The sequence below is a fragment of the Sus scrofa genome, chromosome 1 (assembly GCF_054392235.1).
Source record: "Sus scrofa isolate SSC_HxYL_T2T_F1_AM1 chromosome 1, Sscrofa_HxYL_maternal_Yorkshire_Landrace_v2.0, whole genome shotgun sequence".
NCBI classification, from domain to species: Eukaryota; Metazoa; Chordata; class Mammalia; order Artiodactyla; family Suidae; genus Sus; species Sus scrofa.
This window is the reverse complement of record NC_139383.1, coordinates 220,589,216-220,605,038: the sequence shown is the minus strand read 5'-3', so window position 1 is coordinate 220,605,038 and position 15,823 is coordinate 220,589,216. Positions and strand designations below refer to the sequence as shown.

The 15,823-nt window shown below is 37.0% G+C and overlaps 1 protein-coding gene across 4 annotated transcripts in view; it reads right to left on the bottom strand.

Moving 5' to 3' along the window:
* The window catches only part of LOC102165580 (uncharacterized), a 1,236,614-nt gene that overhangs the window by 912,159 nt on the left and 308,632 nt on the right, over positions 1-15,823 (bottom strand). The gene's annotated exons all lie outside the window — the stretch shown is intronic.

Here is a 15,823-nt window from a genome sequence, read left to right as displayed (position 1 = left end):
ATCCATGAAAGATGTGATCAGTGAATTTTAAACACCAGTCACTATCCCAGCAGATGAGGATCAATAGCACAGGCATCCCCCTTCTTTAAGAATCTCTCAGTCTATTTATAAAACTATTATTATGTCAAAGTGATAAACACTTTTATAATATCAGAGTAGGTCCATTTCCATTTTTTCTTAGGGATAAAAGATAGTACAACATAATTTCAAATGATAAGGACATCAGTGTCCCATCAAAGAAAGTAAGGGAAAAAAATTACAGGTGTATCAAACAAGTAATATTTTAAACCAGTATTTTTTGTGAATTATATTATGTTTTTTTATGAGCTTTTTAAAAATCTCTAATTTATTGTGATAACTTGTGCTATTCTGAATATTTACTTTTATACCCAATTTTATATTCATATTCTCAAAGAGGTTTTTGAAAAACTATAGAAGCTTGAGACCCCATAGAGTCTTGATCCAGCCCTGCTAAAAGCCTTTACCTATGATGATTTACACAAAGTGTACAGGGCACAGAGAAATGGGTTAACACCTAGCTGCTATTATTATGATGATGATAGTTCCTTACTGGTATTCTTATTATCATCTCTCTAGCCCTAGAAAGGGGTTTTCCTTCAGAATCAGGGGGGAAAAAAATCACAATATCCATGGTTGTTCTTATCAGTTTCAAGAATTGTTTCAGTGAATAACACAACTCAATTTTTTTAGGAGTGCTATATTAAAATTAATTTTTTATTCCATTTTGTCCAAAATTTATTGGTCCACATAAGAAGCATAAATCCTTTAAGAAAATGTCTGGAAACTCTGGAAGTTAATTATAAACTGAAAGCAAAGCATAAGCAGATAGAGATGGAAACTAATATTCTGCATAAATTAAGACTGCTCTTTTTTCACTATGAAATATGTTTTGGGACAGTGGAGATAAATGAGTGTGAAATGAGTAGTTTTTCAGATTGGTGGAAAAAACTCACAGGTGTTTAATGTCCTCTGTAGCAAGATGTCCTTGATAGGAATTTCTTTTTTTTCTCTCCCAAGGATGCTGGAGAATGTATTCAGGGTCTCTCAGTGCTTGAAAGGAAAAATAACAGCCATTCCATTCACTGGCTTCAAATCGCCTAAATAGGGTGAACAAACCCACTGCAGCTGAGTCAGAGGGAAGATAGCCATCTGTTAGAGATAAGCAGCCCTGGGTAGCTTTGAAACTGAGCCAGCCCAGAGATTGAGGACAAGCTTCAAGGAAGGACTTTTGACTTCAAGTTAATCACTTGGTGCTGGTTGATAAGGAAAAACGAAGGATTAGTGAGCAAGCACTGACCTCCCTTGGAAGCATTTATTTCTTTTAAAATGTGCTTTCGAATAGCCCACCTGTCATGATGTTATCATTCAGGTTAATGTTAATATGGCCTTATATTTTTATAACTGGGTGTGAAATTTGGGGCTCGATGCATTTGGGAAGAATCTGTATAAATGAAGATGTAGAGCGCAAGAGTGTCATAGAAAAAAAAAAAAAAAAAAAAAGAATGTTGTAGAGAAAAATGCCAGCTCCTGAACCAGACTATCTGCATTCAAATCCTAACTGCTTAGTTCTGTGACCTTAGACAAGCTGCTGAACCCCTATAAAACTCAGTTTCCTGAGCTGAAGAAATTAAATTAATGATAGTATCTACATCATCAGATTGCTGGGAGGATTAAATGAGATGATCTCTATAAAGATATTAGCCTAGCAGACAGTCAGAACTCCTTAAAAGCCAATGCCCCATTAAACTTGAAATCACCGGTTTCCAGTACCCTGCTAGTATACTGATTGCAGTTTCAGAATTTTGTTTTTCTGGGGGTTTCTATTAGCAGTTAATAGGAAATAACACTGCCAATGTTGCCCTGTTGATTAAGAAGTGTGATTTACTTAAGAAAAATCCAAAGAGTCCCTGGAGATGGTTACAATTCATCTCCCCCAAAACTTCAACTCTAGTTTTGTGGCTGGGTAGCTGGTCAGAGGCTACTGACACATCCCTTCAAAAATCGATTCAGGTTCTACCTCAAAAACAGAGAGATATTCATGCAACTGGACCTACCTCATTAATCCCAGTTCAAAATAGGATTAATAAATTGCCAGGTTCTTATAGTCAGGCCATTGGGGCTGGAGTTTTTAATGATCTATTCTCCATGGTGCAATAAGGAAAGGTTCAAATTGTGGTAGCAAAAGCCAAGTAAAGGTAGCAGATGGTTCTCTTAAGAGAGAGCCCCATCACAATGTCAAGGCATCTTGGAAAGGATAGAGTTAGATATCAAGATTAACAGTGGACTATAGCAAGATATGTCAGATTGTAGGATATTTTGTTGAATGAAAAGAAACAATCTGGGAATAGCTGGCGTTTCAGCAGTTATGCTCTCAGAGGGGAAAGTAGTCAGAGAATGTTCACTAAGTCACCAAATTGGTGAATCATTGTTCCTAAAGGAAATGAAGAATGAGGTTCTTGCCAAACTCTGGTCACATTTTTATAAAACGATAAATACATATCCTTGTTTTATGTGTGTTTCTATTTAAAGACATCTGACTTATTGACTATATATCATTTCATTAACACTGTAGTGGTATAACTCATCCCTGAAGAAAGCTTACCTGACATACATATTTTCTCATTAGGCACATTTCAGCCTTCTTGTGCTTAGGATCACTAGCAGCACTTTGGCAGTATGAGGGGCCATTTTAAACAGAAAAATGACCAATGAAAAGCACAGAAATGGAAAAAAAAAAAAAAAGAAGAAACCATCGGACTAAAAAGGATGTTGTTTATAGTATTCATGTTGAAACAAGAAGGCAATGTATCATCTTTTTTAGCCTCAGTGAGGAAGGTATGCATTGAGTGGCTCAAATTTTTCACTGCTCTGAGCTTGTCTATGAATGACCATGAAAGCACCACCAGTACTGACCTTGGGGTTACAATTTTAAATTGTAAGCAAATCTGCAAATATGAAATCTAGGAATAATAAGAATCAACTGTTTTTATATTGTGTAGAGGAAATACTGAGTATTTGAGGTTATATACTCAATACAATCCCAACGTTCTAATGAAAGATAGATCTTTCTTCAAATGGTATACCAAAGCTTTGTTTTCAAAATGTTCAATATTGAAAATACAGTGTTAAGGGAAGATAATGCTTTGAGTCTTCTACTTGCAAATTCTAATGTTGCATAATTCAAAAAAAAAATTGACTTCAGGCAAGCAGAGAGCACCTCAATGTAATTTTAAGTCAATACTACCAAAAATATTTAGTGGTCACAGACATCTGAGGGCAATCAAAAAAGAAACTTAAAGCTTCCATGAAATTATAATGTGACTGTGTGTGTCAGTATAATTTAACTCATGAATTTAATTAAGGTTCACGATTATATATATATATATATAGAGATGTAACCTGTAACTTAAAAAAGGTAACAAAAATGTCCTAGCATTATCTGCCAAATAATTCATAAAGGTCTAGCATACAGAGACTAAACCATGAAGTTGTGGGTTCAATCCCTGGCCTTGCTCAGTGGGTTAAATATCCGGCATTGCTGTGAGCTGTGGTGTAGGTTGCAGATGCGGCTCGGATCCCAATTGGCTGTGGCTTTGGCGTAGGCCAGCGGCTACAGCTCCAATTGGACACCTAGCCTTGGAACCTCCACATGCCACAGGAGCGGCCCTAGAAAAGGCAAAAAGACAAATAAATAAATAAATAAATAAAAAGTAAAAAGTTGGAACAGATATATTTTAGAATGGTTCTCCTCTTCAGAACCATAGTGAGTTTCTATCTTCAGGGGAGCAATAACATAAAAAAGAGCTATAATTTGAATGTCAATGTGTCTCTCCTCCTAAGAAGGTTGTGTTTTGGAGAATTATCTTAAAGGAAGCAAATTCTTCTTCTCCTCTTTTTTTTTTTTTTTTTTTTTTTTTTTTTTAGGGTAAGGGCATATGGAAGTTCCCAGGCTAGGGGTTTAATCTGAGTTGCAGTTGCCAGTCTACACCACAACCACAGCAACACAGGGTCTGAGCCTCGTCTGTGACCTAAACCACAGCTCACAGCCATACCAGATACTTAACCCAGTGAGTGAGGCCAGGGATAAAACTTGCATCCTTATGGATGCTAGTTATGTTCATAATCCGCTGAGCCACATGGGAACTCCAAATCCTTTCTTCTTAAACCCCTCAACTTTCCAATACCTCCATCCCCATCCAGCCACAAATGATACTCTCCCTTCTTTCCCAGCCCAACTTTCATGATAAACACATTATCTTCAAGGTGCAAACTAAGAAGGCAGTACCTAATCCATCATGATCAAGACAGGAAATATATTCCTGTCCTCACCAGTGTAGAGTTTAGAAACTCATGTGATAGTTTTAAATGCACCAAGTGAGGTTTTCTTCCTCTATTTCTTCCTAGAACTACAGCTTCTTTCTGCACCTGAATCCTTGCTCAGACCTCAGTCTGCCACCTGCATGGCTCATACCTGGTGCATCTTCCTGAGGGCTTTCCCCTATAGGTATATCACCTCTATGAAATGCTGCCACTCTGCTAACATCACATCATGTATCACTGCTACTTGAAGATACCTAATGTCCATATTGTTGACCAATTTGAAACTGCATAGAAAAACAAAGCTGGTCTGACACAAGATTGTACATAATGAGTCAAACAGTTGCTCTTCCTCCTCAGGGGTCAGCTCTCAAGTTAATTCAGCTCCCCATGCACATGGTCTCCCCTCCATAATTCTACCTTAATCTCTACTCCTACTATTCCAATTTCATAATCCAACTCTGCCTCACCTTGTGCAAATATTTTAAGAGGTTATGATAAGATACCACTTCATAGATGAGCCACACATAGCAGAATAAGACAGTAGATCTATGAAGTACACTGTCTCAATAAGCTTGTAGAAATATCTCATACAATCTGTTCCAAATCTATGAAATAAAGCAATTACATTTATCCTCCCACAGAATACTTAAAGCCTTTATTTAAAGCCTTAAAAAGACAATGATTTCCTTCCAACAAAATGTGTTCAGTAAGCTCAAAAGATCAATCTTATTACAAAGGAAATGCCAGGTCAATTTTTAAATCTTTTTTAACTCAAAGTCAAAAAATTACTTTATAATGAGTTCTTTATTGAAGTGAAACATTTTTCAGAATCTGGTGTCTGCCATCTTTCTTTTAATATTCACCTTACTCTTCTGAAAAAAGACTTATAAAACATTTATAACTTATAATAATACATAATTACATTGAAGACAAAAGTATTGTCTTCAAATTTTGCTATTACATATTTCTCTCCAGTTCAAACATATGACCATATACAGAGAATAAGCTAAAAAGATACTTAATTCTATAAAAATAATTTAACTGAAATTTATTCATCTCTTGGAGGACCACCATTTTTCCTTTATTTTAAACTGGAACAAAATATTTTTCTAATGAAAATGAATTTATATATTAGCAAAGAAATTTAAAATACCAAATTTATTTGATTTTACTATGTGAATATGGTTTACCAATGCATACATTATATTTAATTTAATAAAACCTCTATTTTTACTTTATAGCATTTTTCCATGCTTCAGGGATATCAGTTTCCTTTAGTCTGGCCAAGATCTAAACTGTAGGTTTAAAGGCAAAATTTCCACAACCAAATAATATCTCTAGCATAGAGGCATTTCTATCCCAAAGATTTTGCATTTCTGCCTGACAATTCTAAACATTAACAAATCAGATTTATGTTACCCAGCAGAGTTCTACAGAGAGATGCTTATTTTTTTAAAGACTGTAACTAAAGTACGAAGAATGTTAACCACTGAGGAAAATGAGAGCTTTTTAAATAGGAGAACTGTTGGCTAAAACACTTTGGGTAGAAAATAACATTCTACCAAGATGCTGTGATATTTTGTGCTAATATTTCACACCTAAGGTGTTGTTTTTTTTTTCATGCAGAGGCAGCAATCGGTTGGAAAATAGACAACACAAACTAACACACTTTTTTTTTTGAATCTTAAGGCTTAACTAATTTGCTACATGTGATTAATGCTTTAATCAAGAGTCTTGGGTTTGAAAATTAATCATTTCATCAACTGAATATGGAATATATTATATAGAAAAATGCTTGAATCAAAAAGAGAGATGCTGGAACATTTAGATCTTCCAAAATTATTAATTTTTCAAAGAAATCTCTCTGTCCCTCTTCCCTTTAGAGTTTTTACTGCTGAAGCTCAGTTCACTGCTCTGTGTAAATACTTAACCTCTCTAGCCTTTGCCTCTTTACTGCTTAAAAGACAATATTAGAATTTATGAATTGACTCCTCTTGTTGGCAGGAGCAGCAAAATTATTTGCGAAGGGCCATGGACACAGGGAGGTAAATTCATTGGCAGCATTATTACCAGGCAGCTATATGGCCCCAAAGAATCAAAGGTAGTGGGACTGAGTCCAATTCCACCGGAAGCAAGAAGGTTTAGGAGAGGGGAGGGGAACAATGTATATAAGTGTTCTAATCTTTTAGGAACAGAATTCTCTTATATGAAGGGAATTCTCAGATCAAGGAGATGACTTAGACTGATGCAAAAGTCAAGAAGGAAGATGGAGCTTGGGGCCAATATAATATCAGAATTTTGAGAAAGAAACCACCTCATAGAACACCTCATAGAACACGCTGAAATAGGACGGCTGCTGCAAATTAAAAACAACAGAGCAGCACAAGTTTAGCTTGCCAGAACATTCTGGTTCCTATATAATGTTAAAGCTCTCTAGTGGTTTCCACACGCCTGAGAAAAGAATACAAGTTCTTAAGGTCACTGCTGTGTAGTGAAAATATCCAGGGAGTGTTGCTAAGTATGTGAGGAGGTAGCAGGGTGAGAGTCAGGGGAGAGTTAAGGGAGGATGAAAATATTTAGTCAAGGATCTCAGATTGGGCAATTTCAGTATAAAGTACATGAAGCACCAGCAAGATAAAGGCAGGCTCCCATTCACAAGGATGAACTTGACTCTGCTGAGAAGCAATAACTCTGGTTAACAAGCTCTAGATTGAAGCACCGGGTATCAGCAAGGCAATAAAAACCCAAATTAATGTTCAAGAACCTCATGAATGGGTCCTAAACTCTTTTCCCTCCACTGTCTCCTGGTCACCTAATGTCCCTAACCTTCTCCACACAGGCCACCACAGGGCTGGAAAAGAGAGAAGAGATCCAAAAGTCTGCACGTTTGCCTTGAAGAGATGTATATGTTGGGGTTCAACTGAGATGAATATCCCAAATGGGAATATATTTAGTTTCCCTTGAACCATTCTCATATGCTAGTAACATGTAGGTTGTATAAAGAAGGGCAACTCAGTTATAAGAAAACAGAGTAGCTATTTTTGCACTTCTAAATGTAATATCTGATATTAAAATAACCCCATTATACTTCTCTTCCAGGGTGCTTATCACAATTAAGTGAAATTAATTAACATTTAAGTGAAACATGTAAAGTGGCTAGCACACTGAGACATCTGAATCATCCAAGAGATGATAGCTTCTGTTATTGTCAGACATCTAGAAAGGCAGACTCCCAAACCTCCTTGCTTAGACCTCCTTGTCCTCTGTAAAGCATGCATCCTCCCACCTGCAGTTTGATAGTGGTTACATTTGATAGTGGGACCATGAAGGCCCACCTGCCATGCTGTGGATAACACAGTGAAATGCTCTGCTGGCAGGGAAATTATGAAAGAATCTTCAGGAAAGTGCTTGATGATTAAATGGATTGTTATATGCCATTTTTTAAACCATATAAGTTATTTATGTTGGACCATCAAGATCATTTGATCGGGCATGTAAGAAAGTCAGTACCCTGACTTGGAATTGCCCAGGACCAGAAAGAAGATCCTTCTTAGCAGCCTATACCAGACTCCCATTAGCATCACCTGAGGTACATCTACCCAGAGACAACGAAGAGGCTTGAGAGACTACTGGGAACAAACATCTCACTGATAGTGATAAGGTGGGTATGTATCACCCACAACTGTAATTTTCTGCGAGACTGATGTGACAGTGTTCATGTTCAGCAATACAACTGCATTTCACACCACTCCCAGAAGGCAGGCACAGCCCACCAGTATTTGCCAAGGAGAGAATGAAACATGCCTTAAATCTGTCCCACTGCCTAGTTACCGACTCCTCTGTGTCTCCCCTAGGATTCATAAGGGAATGCTGGGGTGTCCACCACTTGAGGGACCATGAGCCCATACTAGAAGACTCTATAACGCTTCTCTGGGTGATGGTATGGAGAGGCACATTAAGTAAACCTCTAATTTAAATTATTGACAGGCACTGCTTTTTTTTAATATTGCAATATAAAGAGTAATAATTGAGCATAACTGAAGGTAGTTTGTTTTAGACAACTGAATAACTACAGCTTGATTTTATAATTTAAAGTACACTTTGGGGAGGAGTGGTTAAATGTTTAAAGGAATTAGATTGTAAAAGCAATTGCTTCTTTCTGCAGTCCACTTCCTACAACACTCAAAAAGCCTACAGAAAAGGCCCCTCTGTGGCCCCAACAAACAGGAATATTCCCTTAAGCAGGTTCCTAAGAACTTTTCACAATTAAAAATTATTCTCAAATAAAGAGCCACACTATCTGATTTCCATTTTTTTTAAGAAGCCCAGAGATTGTACCAATTCTGCCTGGTGATAATTGTGGCATCAAAACACAAAGCAAAACAAAACAAAACAAACAAACAAAAAACCCTTCCCACCACAGTTTCAAATTAAACCCTATATGCTGACAGTTCTGTGATTATTACCTTGGCTTTTCAAATACCTGAACACTAGGGAAGAGCTTCCCTAGCAACAAAGACACAAAGTTTAAGTTTATGGGAAGTTACATTCTCTTTTTTGTTTTAATATAGTGCAATTCATATGATATGTTATTTTGTAGCAGATCATTTGATCCTTCAGCAAGTTTCCCATTGTCTTCATTTATCCTAAAATAACCATGAATGGTTTCAACCAGTCAAAACATTGCATTTCCTAGACAACTGGTGTCCATGTAGAGTGGGGCACAAAAGTTAAGTAGGCCCAGTCAATTGAAGATAAGGATTTCCATAGTATGCTTGGGAGAAGAGAACTGGCTAGAAATGCAAATTGTCAAGTCCTACCTCAGACCTATTGTGATGGTTAGTTTTATGTGTCATCTTGGCTAGGCCGTAGTACCAAGATATTGGGCCAAGCACTAGTCCAGACAGTGCTGTGAAAGTCACTCTAAAGATGTAGTTAACATTCAAATCAGTAAACTTTGATTAAAACCTTTATAGTGTAGCTGAGCCTCCCTCATCCAATCAGTTGAACACCTTGAAAAAGAGATTGAGGTCCCCTGGGGAAGAAGAAACATTGCCTTCAGAATATCCTCAGAGCTGCAACATCAATTCTCTGGGGCTTTAGCTTGCTGGCCCACTCTGCAGACTTCACACTTCCCAACCCCCGTAATCACGTGAACCATACATACTTAATATAAATCTCTTTCTCTACATATATTTGCATGTATGTGTGTATAAATATACCATATATCCATATGTACCAAGGTGTATATGTAAACATAGTCACAGAGGCACACAGATTTAAGGAAATGGTGAATACACACATAAACATACATTATATGGGTCTGTTTCTCTGGAGAAACCTAATTAGTGCACCTACTAAACTGGACACTTTGGAGGTAAATTGTTCTAACCAATCTCCCAGTTAATTCTGATTCAGAGTCTCAGCTCTACTGCACAAGATCATCTTTTATTGTATCTCACTGACAATTTAATAGATGAAGCTTGAAAATATACTGTGATGGATTAGCATTTTATCCATTTAACTAAGATGAAACAGTGGCTCCCAGAAGTTCATTACCTGCATGGTTCCAGGTTACTGTGGGCCACAGAGAGAGTCTTGAGGTATGGAATGTGGAAGCAGAGGAGCAGCATCTCACTTTACACACTCTGAAATTTGAAGCAGGGGATGAAGTTTGTTGCAACTTGCATGCTTATGGCTTACCTGCTGGCTTACCAGCTTGGCATGAAAAACAGCCAGGCCTGTAGAAATTGTATTCCTTCTGGATCCTCCTTCTGGCTTTTCAAGAGCTGGGCCAAGAAGAAGGAGACCTGCTTTTTCTACAGATCAACTAGTGCCATCATTGAAATTGGGGATACAGACATGTTAAGAAATTGAGGCTGGTTCCAGTCAAGGCTTGTGGCTTTCTGCTCACCTTTACAGGTTCTATTTTGTTCTTGTTTCTTCCATATTACACCCTTGTTCTTTTTGCAGATGCCAAAAATGGCTTCGCCAAGACTGTATACCAGCTGTGCTAAGTCAAATCCCTATAAATCCCTTTATGGTATCTGTCCAGAAGTTCTGCTCCTTTGATCCAATCAGACTCAGGAGAGAATGTTATATTGAAAATAAAATCAGAAAGACCAGGATAACTTCTCCTTTTCCTTGTTAATAATCCATTTCCTACGTCATCCTAGCTAATGTAGTACATGTTCTGCTCTTGAACATTTGTAGTATAATATCTTTGGTCTTCCTTAAAGTCCCTTCTGCTCATTTCCTTTTATGTTCAGTTATCTTTTCTTTTATCCACTATTTTTCCCCTGAGCTTTAGGATATTGTTCCTTGTCCTATGATCTTCAGACACTAGGAGTAACTCTTTCCTTTTAGTCACTGTTTGTGTCTAGAAGGAACAAAACTTCCAGAGCCCAAGTGTTCTTAGAGCATCCTCCTTCCTAAATGACATTGAATGACATTATTTTCCAAAGTTCCTTCTAGTCTCCTGTCACCTGATTTTCTCTCTCTCTCTTTGGCTTTTTCTCACTTATATTACATTCTTATTTGTGTTAAAACATTATGCTGAGACCACAGAGAAGATCCAAAATACAAAGAGACTTAAACATCAATGATTTTAGAGTTGGCTTGCAACCATTTTCAAACTATTTTAAATAGTCTTGATTTTTTAAAGTGTCAGTGGAACTTCTACATTTCAGCAAAAATGAAGAAATGTTAACCTTTGATTTCTACTGCATTATCAGACTTATCAACTAAGATGATTAGTGCATGCCTTATATTGTCTTTAATAGTATCCACAAAGTTCTTCTGCAATTAGAAGTCACTCTTGTATAAGGAAGTCTTGCTTTATTTAACATGAGCAAGTCAACTAAGAGAAGATTCATTTATAATATTTAGTCATCATCAGGTGTCTGTAAATTAACTGTATGGTACTGCCTTTTATCAATCTCATAAGCAGCTCTGCTTTCTTCTTCTTCTCCTTTTTTTTTTCTAGCCAGCAGGGATCAAACCCACACCACAGCAGTGACATCACTGAATCTTTAACCATTAGGCCACCAGGAAACTCTTCTCCTTCCTTCCATATTTTTTAACCAGTTATTGGCAATATTGGTAGATGATCTTTCCTTTTATATCCTGTTTTGGAATACCATTAACCTACATATTAGAGTATATAGTATAGTGTACTATATTAGGTATGATACAGTATAATACAAAAATAAATTTTTTCATCAAATGATTAAAACAATCCATTTCATTTATTTTGGGAGGCATTAAAATGCTTAAATGTGACCCCTCCAGTTTTTAATACTTATCATAATCAATTGGATCACCTATTAGACAATAAGATAACCATGACTTTTTTTTTTTTTTTTTTTTTTTTTGTCTTTTTGCCTTTTCTAGGGCCGCTTCCCGTGGCATATGGAGGTTCCCAGGCTAGGGGTCTAATCTTGGGGCTATAGCCACTGGCCTACACCACAGCCACAGCAATGCGGGATCCAAGCTGTGTCTGCGAACTACACCACAGCTCGTGGCAACACCGGATCCTTAACCCACTGAGCAAGGACAGGGATTGAACCCACAACCTCATGGTTCCTAGTCGGATTTGTTAACCACTGTGCCCCAACAGGAACTCCAAGATAACCATGACTTTAATCATAAATATTGTGAAAGGGGAGTTCCCATTATGGCTCAGTGGAAACAAGTCTGACTAGTATCCACGAGGACGCAGGTTCTGCCTCTGGCCTGGTTCAGTGTGTTAAGGATCCGGTGTTGCTGTGAGCTGTGGTGTAGGTTGCAGATGTGGCTTGGATCTGTCATTGCTGTGGCTGTGGTGCAGGCCAGCAACTACAGCTCTGATTTGACCCCTGGCCTGGGAACCTCCATATGCCATGAATGCGGTCCTAAAAATACAAATACAAAAATAATAATAATAATAAAATAAATACCTTTACAGGATAGGGAAAGAAAGGGAGGCTGAAATTTTTATTCATCATAAATAATAAGAAAATGTGATATTTCAGTTAACAACCCAATTCCCATCCTTGTATGAAAATTCTCTGAAATGGTAGGAATAGCCTACCATTAAATAGTAAATAGTAGATATAGTACTAATTCATAGAAGTGAATTAGAATTTTAAAATTCTTAATAAAAATAAAAATTTTTTTTTAAAAAAAGCAATGTAGACAGCCTTCCAAATAATTATTCAAGCTAGGAATCCAGAAATTTTTCATCCAAACTTTATCATACTTGTCATTTTCATAGTAGTGATATCTCATACTGCATGTATACTGCTAAGGAATGCTTTCAATTATCATTATATTTTCTTACAGAACAATGATCTGTGGGCTTACATGAATGAATTATAGATTCTGATTAGTTTACTTTTATCTCCATAAAGTTCATTCATCTTATTTCACAGAAGGCTCTTTTTTTCACAATGTACATAGTCATATAGAAATGAATATGTGCAGAAAACTTTCTTTAAATCCATAGCCAAATAATCTCAGTCAAATAAGGAAAGAAATGGCATATCAAGGTCTTGAATTGCTGTAATGTGGTGTTTAATAATCTCAAGGACATGTGCTTTTCAATGAATACAAATTACTAAGGATAAGAAAAGGCTTATGTAGTCTAATTGCTTAAACAGAAGTTCTGTATTTTTACAACATAAAATGCTAATTACAGTGAGAAATAAACTTGCACCAAATATTTTTCTATTTATGTTTTAACTGAAATAAGCTTAATAGGTAGGCTTACTGAACCCTCTACTATTTTACATTACTACCGATGTGTCTGGAACTGTGCTGTGGAACAGAGAAATTCAGAGACATAGAGGAAATAATACACAACATGAATTAAATTGGAATTGTCTTCGAATTTCCTTGCTGTCTTGGAATTTCACTTCAATTGTTAAATATGAAAACAAAAGAGTGCCAAATAACTTTAACATCTAAAGAGAAGTACCAGGCACTCTTGAAAGACTTCTTAAGGGGATGCAAACTCGCTCCGACAACTTGACTCTTGCCTTCATTTGATAAAAGACAAGGCTAGAAAACCATGGAGGAAATTTTCTTTGATGGGATGGATAACATTTAAGTTTGCCTGGCTTTCTCTCTTACCTCCCCTAGTGAGCCACAGATAGAACAGGAAGCTCTAAAGAAGTCAGATTGGAATCTTATGCCCCATTAGAATATTTCTAAAGAAATGGGTCAGCCTATCCTTTGCTGCCACAGGAGAAGAGTGAAAGAATGTTTTGATAAAAAGCTTAAATATGTCCTCTGGGATTTGTGGAGCCTTGAGACCAGCGAGGATGTGTTCTTCTCTCCCAGATGCATCTCAAAGCAAAAGTAGCCTAAAATGGCAGGATGACAGAAAGGAAAAAGTGGAAGCAGTGTTTGAAAAGGCAAGGGTGACTGAGTGTTTCACCAGATTTCACCAAAGTATCTAAACTCTGGTGCTGGTGGAATTGAAAGGATCCCACTAACAAATACTACCTGGTGGGTGAAGCAACCCCACAGTTACCTTCCGAGGGAAAAATGAGGATGAAGAGTCAGCAAATGCAACAAATACAGCAAATGGAAAGATGCAGTAGGGAAGGAAACAGAAGCATGTTTGCCTAAGAACCCAGGAAATAGCACAAATAGATCAGCATTTTGGTTCTGTTACAAAGCCAGAAGAGAAGGTCTAATTGTCATAACACTATCATGTGCATCTTACTTTAATCATTTCTTCCCTTGACCCTGATGATGCCCTGGAGAAGCCTGAACCCATATAGGAATGATAGATAAGGAAGATTACAGAGATAAACAACAAGAACAACAATAAAAAAAATCAGACTCAGCTTTCTGTTCCCATCAGAGTTCCTGTATTTCTTACCATGTATGATCTGGAAACAGAAGGAGGCATCTATACGAATTAGATCAGAGATGGCAGTTAATTAAGTTGGCCCAGGTGCTCTGGAACTAGACTGAGAAAATGCCTTCTTTTTTTTTCTCCCACTAACACCAGGCACATTTATCTTTCTTCCAGAAGGTATTTTCTAACTGTGCCATACCAGGTTTAGCCCATATAATAAGTCAATTGCACTTAAGTGTAACAGAAGTTCAGCAATGTTCAGGAAAATGCCAATCGGCCTCTCACCTACTTGAGGTATCGAGAAATGTACAAACATTTCTACATTTCTGCATTAATAGGATTTGAGCATTTCCTATTACCATATTCAAGTGATGTGTACATGAACATACATACATACACACAACTTTTCCACAAGGAATAACAAAAAAATGTGTAGGAAAATAGTGGTTTGATCATGGAGACGAGTTCCACCATTTTCTCACTTTCCAAACACCTGTGTCTGCTGTGTCATGCAGTATTGAGGTGAATTTTCTAGAAATTAGGATCCACAATTGCTGGTAGTTATTGTGACTCACCATAAGTTCTAACATGCCTAAGAAAACAATTATGTTGAATCGAAAGAGGAAAGGGGAAAAAGAAGTCTGAGGAGCTTAGTATAGATCTTAGATTTTCCTGATAAAAAATACAGTAAGATGTTGATTAATGGTTTTGATAGAGAATATGTGAAACTGACAGATTTGGCATTTTTGTTTTTGTTTTTGTTTTTGTTTGACCTTGCCCATGTCATATGTAAGTTTCCAGGCCAGGAACTGAATCCAAGCTGCAACTGTGACCTGAGCCACAGGTCTAGCAATGTTGAATACTTCACCCACTGTTCTGGGGATTGAACCCTTACCACCTCACAGAGACAATGCTGGATCCTTAATCTGATGTGCCACAGCAGGAATTCCAACACCGTTGGCATGTGAGAAAATTTATTTATTCTTTCATTCAAAAGCATACTGAATGCTTAAGGTGTGTAAGTACCATATTTTACAATTAACAAGAATAAAGACAGTACTTCTTAATAATCTCATAATTTTGAGAAAAAGTTTAGTATAGACAATTAAACAGTCACTAGCAACACATATAAACACCAATGCATGTTTACACACACACACACGCACACACACACACACACACACACACACACACACACGAAGGCACACACCCTTTAAGATGGCCTTTCTAAAGATATGCAGCAGTCTAATGATCCAGAGAAATTGGGGTGATGAGTAACTGCTTTGTGGAGAAGATAATCTTTACATTGAATTTTGAAAGATGTCTAGAAGTCACTCAGGCATAAAAGGAGTAGGGTTAAGGCAGTGGAGATATTTCCACGTGAAGGAAGAGCATGCTTAAAAATAGAGACGTCTGAAGGAATGAAAAATGTCAATAGTTCACTCAGTTTAGCTGACACACAACGTATGTTCAAAGCAGCAAATGTAAATGGAAGGAAATATCAAGAAGGACACTTTCCAAAACTCTCAGGGCAAACTTTGAGATTGTGAGAGAAAGAGTGAGTGGAGCTCAAAGAGTCCTACCCTTCAGCCAGACCACTTTTAACTTTTATATGTATATTGCCTTTCATGTTAG